Raw genomic sequence first — 12,100 nt, 5'->3', positions numbered from 1 at the left:
ATATGCATACATTCTTCACTGTCCTACAAGTACAATTCCTTAAATTTAAAGGTTATATCTTTTACAAAAAAAATATTTAAAACTCAATGTTCTTTCTGGAAAATTGTGCTATGAAGAATTTTTTTTTCTTCTACTCTGCACTCAATAAACCTTTCCATCTCAAATTTTCAAATTTGGAAAGATGAGTTCTTTAAGAGGCATAATTGATATCACTGTCCTTGGAGTTAGGAAGGTGTTGTTGTTGTTGTTCAGTTGTTTCAGTCACATCTGACTTTTGTGACTGCATTTAGGTTTTTTTTTATTATTTTCATATTAGTCATGTTGTAAAGAAAAATTAGAACCAATGGGAATAACCATGAGAAAGAAGAAACAAAAAAATAGAGACTAAATAGTAGCTTCAATCTGCATTCATACTCCAAAGTTCTTTTTCTGGAGGTTTATTGCATTTTCCATCATGAGTCTTTTGGAGTCATCATGGATCCTTGCATTGCTGAGAAGAGCTAAATCTATCAAAGTCAATCACCACACAATGTTCCTTTTACTGTGTACAATGTTCTCCTGGTTCTGCCCACTTCACCCAACATCAAGTCATGTAAGTCTTTCCAGGTTTCTCTGAAGTCTGCCTGCTCATCCTTTCTTATAGCACAATATCTCATTATTTTCATCTACCACAACTTGTTCAGCTATTCCTCAATTGATGGGCATCCCCTCAATTTCCAATTCTTGACCACCACAACAAGAGATGCTTGTGTTGGTAAGCAAAATGGGCTCTTAGCACTTAGTTGGCCTTCATTTCCTTTGAGTAATTCAGTGTATTTCATAGAGCCTTACTAGGTGCTAAGCCCCAGGCCCAAACCTCTATTAGGTGTGGAACCTATGTGGGTGTGGTTTGGTGACTGGGGTGGGGCCCAAGGTGGGGCTGGCTAAGGGGAGGTGCTAACTCCAGAGCCATACCATCTTGAGTCTTACTAAGTGCTAAGCCCCAGGCTCTAACCCCTATTAGGTGTTAACCTAACCTATGTGGATTTGAACCTCCCAGGGTCCTAAGGGGAGGGGCTAACTCAAGAGCCAATCATAGCAGCTTAAGTTCTGGTCATTCAGATGACATTTGATTACTTCTGAAACCCTATAAGAAGAGACGACAGAGCCATTTCGCAGGGCTCTCACTCGTGGTGGTGCTGAGGTGGAGACTCTGGGCAGCTGTAGTTAAGGGCCTTCCAGCTTGTAACCCGGATGCTGAGACTTTGTTAAACTCTGGTAACTATGTATTATGATTTGAATCAGACAAGGTCTGTCTGTTGATGTTTGTAATTTGTTTGTATTTGTTCCGAAGTTCAGGTGCTGACTTTTACCCCTGAACTAAGTGAATGATATTTGTGTGCTGAATTAAAGTAAGCTTGTCAACCCCTTCACATAGCTTTCCTTAGTTAAGCAGATCAAAAGAACCTGTACTTTTGCAGCATGCTGGTAGCATTCTTGCTGTTGGGCTTGGGTTGGTCTTCCACCCCCACAACAGCTGCTAGCCGGATTGTTGAAACAATGCTATAAATGTTTTGTACATCTGGGTCCTTTTCCCATTTTTATGATCTCTTTGGGAAACATAGCTAGAAGTAAGTCAAAGTGTATGCAATTCTATAGCCCTTTGGCTATAGTTCCAAATTGCTCTCCAGAACGGGTGGATCAATTCACAAATTCTCCAACAATGCAATGTTATTCCAATTTTCCCATGTCTTCTCCAACATTTATCATTTTCCTGTGTTGTCATGTTAACCAATCTGATAGGTACCTAAGAGTTGTTTTGATTTGCATTTCCCTAATCAATATTGATTTAGAGAACTTTTTTATATAGCTATGGTTAGCTTTAATTTCTTCCTCTTTAAACTTCCTGTTCATTTCCTTTGACCATTTATCAATTTGGAAATGACTTGTATTGTTATAAATTTGACTCAATTCTCTACATATGCTAGAAATGAGCCCTTTTATCAGAGACACTGGTTATGAAAATTCTTTCCCAGCTTTTTGCTTCTCTTCAAGTCTTGGTTGCTTTGGCTTTGTTTGTGCAAAAATTTTTCACTTTGTTGTAATTAAAAATATCCATTTTGCATTTCATAACCCAGTTACAGTTTTCTTGTGAAAGATACTAGAGAGGTTTGCCATTTCCTTCTCCAACACATTTTACAGATGAGGAAACTGAAGCAAATGAGGTTAAGTGACTTGCCCAGGGTCATATAGCTAGTAAGTGTCTGAGGATGGATTTGAATTCAGGAAGATGAGTATTTTTGACTCCAAGCCCAGTGCTCTATCCACTGTGCCACTAAGCCACCCAGAGTTTGAAGTTCTAATTTCAACTCCAGGCACTTACCAGTTGTACAAGTTTAGTAAAGTCATTGAACTTTTATTGGTTTCAGTTCCACTACTGTAAAATGAGTGTATTAGACTGAGGAATTTTTAGTGTCCCTTTTCAGTTCTGGATCTGTGATTCTGTGCTCTTTTGAAGGGCACCAGGCATTCCCAAGAGAACAGGAGCTAGTTTATACATCCACACCATCATATTCCTATATGTAAAATGAGAAAATTTTAGTCATCATTATATGATTCCCTGACTCCCACTCATTCGGTGAATGTTATATAATATGAGAAGGCATATTTAAAAATAAGAACTTAGTGGCAGTAGTCAACAGAGATGTGTAGTCAATGAGGATCAACTAGAAGAAAGAATGTGGGACAAAATCAAGAGAGAATTAAATCTCAGACAAGAGAAATGTCCAGATAAAGACTAGGGTAAGTGCCAAGGCCTGACACCAAAGGAGAGATAACTTTATTGCCACATAAGGAAAGTCCTAGCTGCCTTTGCTGTCAAGCATTGGAAGCAAAGGAACATTTCTCAAGTATGGCCAGAAATGATTCAGTTGGAGAGATAGGAAAGAAGATAGCAGCATCCCAGATGAGACTACCCATCAAAATGTTTAAATGTACACCAGGAAGCCTTCTCTCTCTCTTTCCCATATATTCACTACTCTCCTTCATTGAGTTTTTCACCAATAAAATGTATTTTCTTTCTTCAATAAATACTCATTTTCTCAAGTTCTGTATATCTTCTGGGAGTACCATTCAGATGAATGGAAGAAAAGACATAAACTGTGCCAACAAATTTCATTTCTTTCTTTCTTTTATCCATTAAAACCTATATATTGGGGATCAAGATAGGCTCTTAGCACTTATTCAACCAAGTGCCCTTGAAGAGTTTGGCCTTTGTTTCCTTTGAGTCTTATTAGGTGCTAAGCCCCAGGCCCAAACCTGTATCTATTAGGTGCTGAGCCTATGTGGACATGAAGCCCTCAGGGTCTTAAGGAGAGTTGCTAAGACCAGAGCCAATAGCAAGAGCTTAAGTTCTGGTCACTCAAATGATGTTTGATGATAGCTAAAGAGTGCATAAAAAGGGAAGACAGAGTTATTTGCTTAGGGCTCTCACTCTTGATGGTGGGCTGATATGGAGACTCTGGGCAGCTGTAGTTAAGAGCCCTACAGCTTGTAAACCCGGATGTGTGGACATTTTCCAACTCTAGTACCTATGAATTGAGATTTGAATCAGACAAGATCTGTCTGTTGATGTTTGTAATATTGTCTGTATTTGCTCAGAAGTTCAGTGTGCTGGCTTTTCCCCCTGAGCTGAGTGAATGATATTTGTATGTTGGATTAAAGTAAGATTGTTAACCCCTTAACATTGCTTTCCTTAGTAAAGCAGATTAAAAGAACCTGGGCTTGCAGTGTTCTGTGTGCTGGTTGTTGTTGGTTTTACACCCCCATGGCAGCTGCTAGCCAAATTGTTGAAACAACCTATTAGATTAGATATATGTTATTCTACAAAGTCTTGGTATATTGGAGGAATAGGTTGGAATGGAGAGTTGTCAGTTCTTTCAGGCACTCAGCCTTTGTGACACTGCTACACTCTTGTGATGGCCTAGTACCTTCTACTGGGATTTAAGATTTTTGTATTCTCATAGATTTGGAATTTGAAAGAGTCTCAGAGGTCATATAGTCCAACTCTCACCTTTTAAGATAAGGTGAGACTCAAGAAAAACATGTATTAAGTACTTGCAATATTGATGGCCAAGGAGAGCTATTTTGGATCAAAAAGTCATAGGGATGTTGACTGAAGGCCACAGGGGAGTAGATTGGCAGAAATAGCTTGAGTACTGTTCAATTGTTGGAAATTGAGGTCAGTGTGCATAAGGCATGTTGGTATGAAGGAGTAAAGTTGATGAGAAGATGAGATTGTCAGGGAATTAAAAATGAAAAACTTGGCTGAGGCTACCTGTAGTTGGCTGTGCAAGGCAATCATCAATCAAAGAAGGTGGTGGGGCCTAGACTGTGAATTTCAGAGCTAAAAGAATTAAGTCACAAAGAACATGATGAGAAAGAGAAAGAAGCAGGTGGGGAGAGGGAAGGGAAGAGAAAAGAGGGGAGATAGAAGGGGAGGGAGATGGAGTATTAATCTGATCAAAGATCTTCCCTAACCATTCAATAGGGCTCAGGTGGGCCTAGGTGGGAAACCCTGATTATATCTTGGTTTATAAGTAGGCCTAAACTCCCTACTTACTAGGTGCTAAACTGATGTGGGTGTGAAGCCCTCAGGGCCCTAAGGGGAGTTGATAAGACCAGAGCCAATGGTATGTGCACTGAGTTCTAGTCCATCCGATGATGCATAGGACTGTATAAAAAGAGAGCCCAGAACTAGGAGCAGCAGGACTGTGAGCAACAGCACTGGGAGCAGAGCAGAACTGGGAGCAGCATAGTGGACAGCAGCAGGATTCAGAAGCACAGAGCCAGCATCAAGAGTGAAGATTGGAGAGTGCTGAACAAGAGAGAGATGCTGAGAACAAGGAACTTGGAGTCAACAGAGCTACAGGAAAGACTGCTGAGTGGAGAGTATGATCTTTTATAGGAAGACCCTAGCATCAAGGGGAAGTTACAAGTATGGCTTGGTTCCTTGCTATAATATTCTGTTATGATTTCCTTTGTTACTACAGTGAAATGGGCTTATTGGTTTTGTATTATTATTGCTACAATATCAAATTGGGGTCATTGGTCCTTGGATCTGATCTTCTTGAGTCTAAATAAATTTTATATTTCCTCTGCCTTCTACCTAGAGGATTCCTTATACTTCTCGATTCTGATCCACTCAGGCACATCTGTGGCCCTCTCCAAAGATCATGAATTTTGCCTTAATGCTTTATCTGGGACAGGGATAGGATCCTCCTGCCTTAGTTCCCCCATTGTGTTCCTTTATACACCAGGGGAATGGCTGGGAGGACAATCTTAGTTTTTATCTAGGGTGGGATCCCCCTGGCTTAGTTTCCCCATTGTGTTCCTTTTGAAAACAAACATTTCTCATCTGAGTTTGGCTATTAGATTGAATCTTTTCATAGTTGGAGTCTCAATCAAAATGGAGATGATTTAATTTGAAGACCAATAGCCAATATGTACAATTAAGAAAGGAGATTTTGACATGACCAGTATGAGAATTTGACTATGCTTATGTAATATAGGGATTACACTGTACCAGGTACTTGACTAAACACTGCCAATATAAATAATAGCAAAAATAAAGACAGTTCCCACCCTCAAGCAGCTTACATTCTAATGAGGGAAAACAGTACATAAAATACATCTGAAAAAGGTAGTGGGAGAGAAGATATCAGTAAGGGGATAAGGTGTAAAAATCTGGGGAGATCCAATCGGAGTTAGATTTGAAGTGAACATGGCTGTGTTAGGCAGTCTCTCAGAAGGGGCCCTAATTTACCTAAATCCACGTAAGTAATAAGTGACAGAGTACTGATTTCAACTAGGTGCTCTGACTCAACATTTTCACACTGTACCATGCTATCTTCCACCAGCCATCACCCCAGAGGAGATGAAAAACTCAGGTTTTGATCCCCTCCCTTCTTCTATCTCCTCTATCACATTTCACAACAAAGTTTGTTGTTGTTTTAGAAGGACTATCAGAGTTTTGAGACGTCTGATGCAGGAGAGGGCTTTGCTGTCCTATTATTCAGTCATTATTGCTCAACAGTTTCTCTTATTTTAGACTGAAGGTATGATATAACAAAGTCAGATGTACACAATTTCCTCACAAACATGTGTAATGAAAAGAATTACAGACATATCCAAGGATAACCATTCTGAAATACCACTTCCCCTCAGAACCCTACTGATTTAGCTCTTACTCAAAGCTCCTATCAAGATAATTCTCATTTTCCTTACAGTATAGCATTTGGTTTAGGAATACCAGTCCAGGGGTTCTGGGACCATCCCCTAACACCTCCCATATACACCCACATAAACACTTTTTTATATATTGCATACCAGGTAGCCACAGAGTCAGGGAGACCAAGAGGTTTATACCCTTGTCTGGAGTCTAGATGGTGCAGTGGATAGAGTGTTAAGATTAGAGTCACTAAGATCTGATTTCAAATCTGGTCTCAGACCCTTACTACCTGTGTGACACTGGGTAAGTCATCCAACCTCTGCCTGAGTTTCTTCATCTGTGAAATGGGGATAAAAATGTCATCTGCTTCTCAGGGTTATTGTGAGGATCAAATTAAATATAATTTTAAAGTTCTTAGTGCAGTACTTGGCACATAGTAAGCAATATATGTTTTTGTTATCATCACTTTGTTTTGATTTTTTGGAGGACAGAAGGGAAAGTAATTGGGGTTAAGTGAATTGCCCAAGGTCACACAGCTAGTAAGTCTGTCAAGTGTCAGAGACTGGATTTGAACTCAGGTCTTCCTGACTCCAGGGCCAGTGCTCTACTCTCTACACCACCTCCCTCCACCCATGTTATTGCCGTTTTTGTTGGGAACAGCTGCCACCTTTTTGCTTCCATAAGAAATATCTTGCTTTATGTTAACAGAGATTAATCCTTGTCATATAATATAATTATATATCTAAATGATGTAATAATTATAATACTAATATTATATTTATTTTAATTAGTATATATTATTATCATTATTATTATTAGTAGTAGTAGTAGTAATAGTAGTAGTAGTAGTAGTAGAAAAGTACGTGAAATTTGAAGTCATAGGAAACAAGACTGGATGCTGCCTCTGCCACTTACCAATGGTAGGAACTTGAACACATAAGTTGAATTCTGCTCTTCATTTCCCTCTTTTTATCTGTTGGGGTTGGAAGGGTTTCACTAGAATGGTCTCTTGAACTATATGGCCTCTAAGATTCATTACAGCTCTGTTTATGATCTAGCTTTTTAAATTATATTATTTATTTTTTTAAATATCCTTTTTTCTTTCTCCGCAACTCTACCCACCCACTGGAAAAAAAGAAAGCAGGAAGGAAAGAAGGAAAGAAAGAATTAATCCCTATATCACATAAACATAGTCAAATCCTCATACTGGTCATGTCAAAAACTCCTTTCTTAATTGTACATATTGCCCCATCATCTCTCTGTCATAATGTGGGCAGCATTTTTTTTTTTTATCATTGCTGTGGAATAATGGCTGGTTATTTAGCATGATTGAACTTTTATTATGGGGAAGAAGGAAAAACCACCAACATCCATATTCAGTGTTGTATTTTTTTTTCTTTTCAGAATGGAAAATTAGATGAATGGCATAAACCTTTCTTTGATTTGCTTTTCACCAGATTAAGCTTATACCATTTTTACCCGTCACTAAATATTCTTTTGAAACGCCTCAGGTATTCCTGAGAGGAAAGATTTGTCTTCATATTCTGTTTGTATGCTTGGATATTTAAGTCTGAATTTTAATCATGAAACTTCTCATCATTTTTCCCTATTTAATAATGTTGATAACATTTGAAATAATCCTCAAGTGTTCAGGATGCAAATTATTGGGGAAAAAAGAACTCAAACACCATACTCACATATTCTACAACTCACTCTAGCAGTGACTTATGTCTATAATTGTGTTTCTTGACTTCTGCTCCTGTCACTGTGAATTACTTGTGTCACCAGAGTGCCCTAAGTGCCAATATGTTCTTCCCATTACTAGGCAAGCTGCATAGCAATACTTTTTTCTTGAGTTATTAAATTTTCTCTTACTCTCTACCCCGCTAAAAATTTCTGTGCTGCTACCTGTACAAACACAAGTATACGAAGCCTACTCATTTTGGAAAGTTATTTTAAATCTGAGACCAGTTAAAATTTGATTATAATTGAAATGTTTGCATGGCTATCCCCTAAATCTCTAATCCCACTGATACTATGTTCCACATGCCTCTCCTTTGCTGTTTTTCTTATCAATAGTCCATAAGAGCATTATTCTATTGAATATATGTCAAATTATTCCAGGCATTGATTCACATTAAAACTTGGCTAAATTTAAGTTTCTTGTTATACTCAGCTATCTTTAAGGTCATCCCAAATTTTGTTAGTTCACAAGAACATAATTCACTTTATTTCAACGAGAATTTATTCAGCAGCGCTGCATACAGAAAACTATACCAGGCTCAGGGTGGGAGTGACTGTGTTTGTGGAGGGAGTAGATATAGACCCTTAAACACTTTCATTCTTCTCACAACTGTGTAAATATAGCTTTCCTCCCATGATAGACATCTCAATTCTCCTAAAAGTTAAGTAAAAGGCAAGAGGGGAAGGGCAAAATAGAAGGGGTAGAATAAGGGAGGGCAGATTGGGGGAAGGGATAATCAGAAGCAAAACACATTTGAGGAAGGACAGGGTAAAAGGAAATAGAGAATAGAATAAATGGGGGGAATAGGATGGAGGGAAATACAGTTCATAACAGTAAGTTGAAAAAAATTAATCAAGTTTCTCTGATAAAGACTTCATTTCTCAAACATGTAGAGAACTGAGTCAAATTTATAAAAATAAGAGCCATTCTCCAATTGATAAATGATGAAAAGATATGAACAGTTTCTAGATGAAGCTGTCCAAGCTATCTATAGTCATATGCAAAATAAATGCTCTAACTCACTATTGATTGGAGAAATACAATTTAAAACATTTCTGAGGTACTACCTCATATCTATTAGATAGGCTAAAAGGACAGAAAAGAAAAATTCAAAATGGTAGAGGAGATGTTGGAAAAATTACACATTAATGCACTGTTGGTGGAGTTGTGAACTGATTCAACCATTCTGTAAAGCAATTTGGAACTATGTGCAAAGGGCTGTAAAATCTTTGACCTAGCAATATCATTGATAGGTCTGTATCCCAAAAGCAATTTAAAAAAAGGAAAATGACTTATATATAAAAATATTTATAGCAGCTCTTTACTGGGGGTGAAGAAGAAGAAATTGAGGGAATGCCCATCAACTGGGGAACAGCTGAACGAATGGGGCATGTGATTATGGTGAAATACTATTGTGCTATAAGAAATGATGAGGAGGGTCAGGGGTGGGGAAGTCCAGACAAAAGAGGAACAACAACAACTAGACCCTGTCTCCTACTTCCCCGGTCACTAGGGCATATAATCACTCAGAGAGCCAGGGAAAGGAAGATAATGCCTCCCCCATAGTCCTTCTCCCACCCTCAGCCCCCACCATGGCTAACGCCACGAATGGCCTGAGCAAAACTGTCACTGAGACATTGGTTACTGCAACAACTGAACCCAAAAACCGTAGCCTGTTAAACTTCAGAAATGGAAGCCAGACAAGAAGATGGAGTGGTCAAGTGATACCATGGACAATGAGCATTTGGGACATCCTTCAACAGAATGTTGCTTTATCTGTGAAATCCTGGGGCCTCTGGTGAGAGCTCCACAGAGAGTGATGATGAAGATGGTGAAGGCCGTGGTTACGCTCACTGTATTCAGGGAGCCGAAAGGGATAGCATCCTATCACCACTGGGCCCCCAACCACTCTTTCCCACTTCCCTAACCCCTCCCAACCCCCACCTAGACCCATGCATCACTGATCTTCACTCTCCTTCCCTCGTCCCTCCATTTATCTGGACCTGGATATGTCTTTGTCACTACTTGGAGATTAAATACGTGGTTTGACCTGCTCCCCACACACAACCCCTTATCTTGCCTCTCCTCTACATGCTAGAGGGAACAAGGAGGGAAGGGCAGGCAAAAATCCAGGAGTCCTGACTTTGCTGCTATTCCAGAACCCAGGCTTTAAGGCTCCTTCTATCCTTGAAGGACATAGGCATCTAGCTCCCTCAGCTCTCGTTCCTCTTCTTCCACACCATCCCTGTTCTCAGGGACCTAGACATCTCTTATTCCAGTGTCCAGCCCCATTTGTATCCAGCCTTCTGTTCTCACTGCCAAATTCCCTTTCCTAGAATTCAAATCCTCCCAACCCTCAATCTCCTGTTCTCTGAATCTCTAGCAAACTCAAGAGTTGGCTTCATTATAATCCCAGTTTTCACTGCCAGGCCTCTGTCCCATCCAAGACCCAGGTATCCACTCCCCTTAGTGGCCAGTTGCCCTGCTGCCAAACTGTACTCTATTCCTGGCTTAAAGTACCTATTCCAAAGTATTATGCAATCCTAATTCTTATTCTTCACTTGGGAAGGGATTCAGGTTATGTCTTAAAATCTCATTAATATGCTGGAAAATGTCTACTCCTTCCAAAGAGGCTGACAGCAGACAGTTCCCACTCTCCATCCCTCTCTTAACTACTATTCTCCAAAATGTCCTTAAAATGGTTGAAAGAAGAAGAGCAGTCTCTTCTAATTTCCATGTCCTTTCTAGGGCTTTTGGGAAAGGAAGCTGAAATTCTGGTTATCTGAGCTTGATTCCCTCAGCTTTCTGGTTTTCCCATTGCAGAGGCTGGATCCAATATGATATTGAGGGGGACCTAGGAGGGGAAGAAGAGGGATCAAAGATGTTGGTATTCCTTCCACCTACCCCTCTCCCAAATAGCCCCAGAAGACTAACACCAACTAATAGGCCCCACCTATCAATTCCTGGAAGTGAGTCATCCACTGTCTCCTATGTTCTTCCACTTACCTGCAAAGGTCAACTAACTCCACCTCTTCACTGAGATTTCATTTACTGCTACAGGCTCTCAAAATAACTAACCCAACATCACAAAAAAAAAGAAATGATGAGCAGGATGCTCTCAGAAAAACCTGGAAAGACAAGAACTGATGCAAAGTAAATATGCTGTGTACAAAATAATAGCAACATTTTAAGAAGATCAGCTATGAATGACTTATCTATTCTCAGCAATACAGTGATCCAAGACAAGTCTGAAGGACTTATGAAGAAAAATGCTATTCATCCCCAGAGGAAGAACTGATGGTGTCTGAATACAGATTGAAATATACTCTTTAAAATTTTTCTTTATTTTTCTTGAGGTTTTTTATGGTATATGTTTTCTTTCACATGACTATTATGGAAATGTTTTGCGTGACTACTCATGCATAACCTATATTGAATTGCTTGTCATCTTAATGGGGACAGGGTGCGGAGAGAGAATTTGTAACTCAAAGTTTTAAAAGTAATGTTAAAAGTTGTTTTTACATGTAACTGGGAAACAATAAAATGATAAAAAGTAAAATAAACAAATTATTATTCATCTTCTTAAAAAAATAAAACTTAATAAAAGTCCTCAAGAGTGGCTGAAGTCAAAAATTTTTTATCCTGCAGCCATTCTAGTTGTAACAACAATATTGCTAGCAGCTGTTGTTGGGGTGAAAGACCAACAAGAAGAGCACACAGAAGGGCTGCTAGCACAGGTTCCCTTTTTTTTTAAGGAAAGCAACTTTAAGGGGTCAACAATCTTACTTCAATTAAACACACATATACCATTCACTTAGTTCAGGGGAAAAAGCCAGCACCTTGAACTTCAGAGCTAATACAAACAGAAATTACAAACAGTAACAATATAAACAGATCAACATTTTTGTCTAACCAAATCACAATGCATAGTTACCAGAGAAGCACCAACATCTGGGTTTTTAAAGCCGAGGAGGGCTGCTTCAATGGTTACTCAGAGTCTCATCACCAACACTCTTTCAATGAGTGTGCCTTCAAAGACAAAACACTAACCTCTGATCTTATGTACAAGTCTCAGGGTCAAAGGGCATCACAACCAAGCAACTCAAATTCATATGTACTAGGTCTTCCATTAACATAAGCAGTTCATC

At 39.1% G+C, this 12,100-nt stretch overlaps 1 pseudogene; it reads left to right on the top strand.

The window, feature by feature from the left end:
* The first annotated feature begins 9,544 nt into the window (after window positions 1-9,544).
* On the top strand, window positions 9,545-9,916 carry LOC118852955 (annotated as a pseudogene).
* The last annotated feature ends 2,184 nt before the right edge of the window (window positions 9,917-12,100 follow it).

Source organism: Trichosurus vulpecula, chromosome 6 (genome assembly GCF_011100635.1).
Source record: "Trichosurus vulpecula isolate mTriVul1 chromosome 6, mTriVul1.pri, whole genome shotgun sequence".
NCBI classification, from domain to species: Eukaryota; Metazoa; Chordata; class Mammalia; order Diprotodontia; family Phalangeridae; genus Trichosurus; species Trichosurus vulpecula.
Note: the sequence above shows the minus strand (reverse complement) of the source record. Positions and strands in the feature narration are given on the sequence as shown.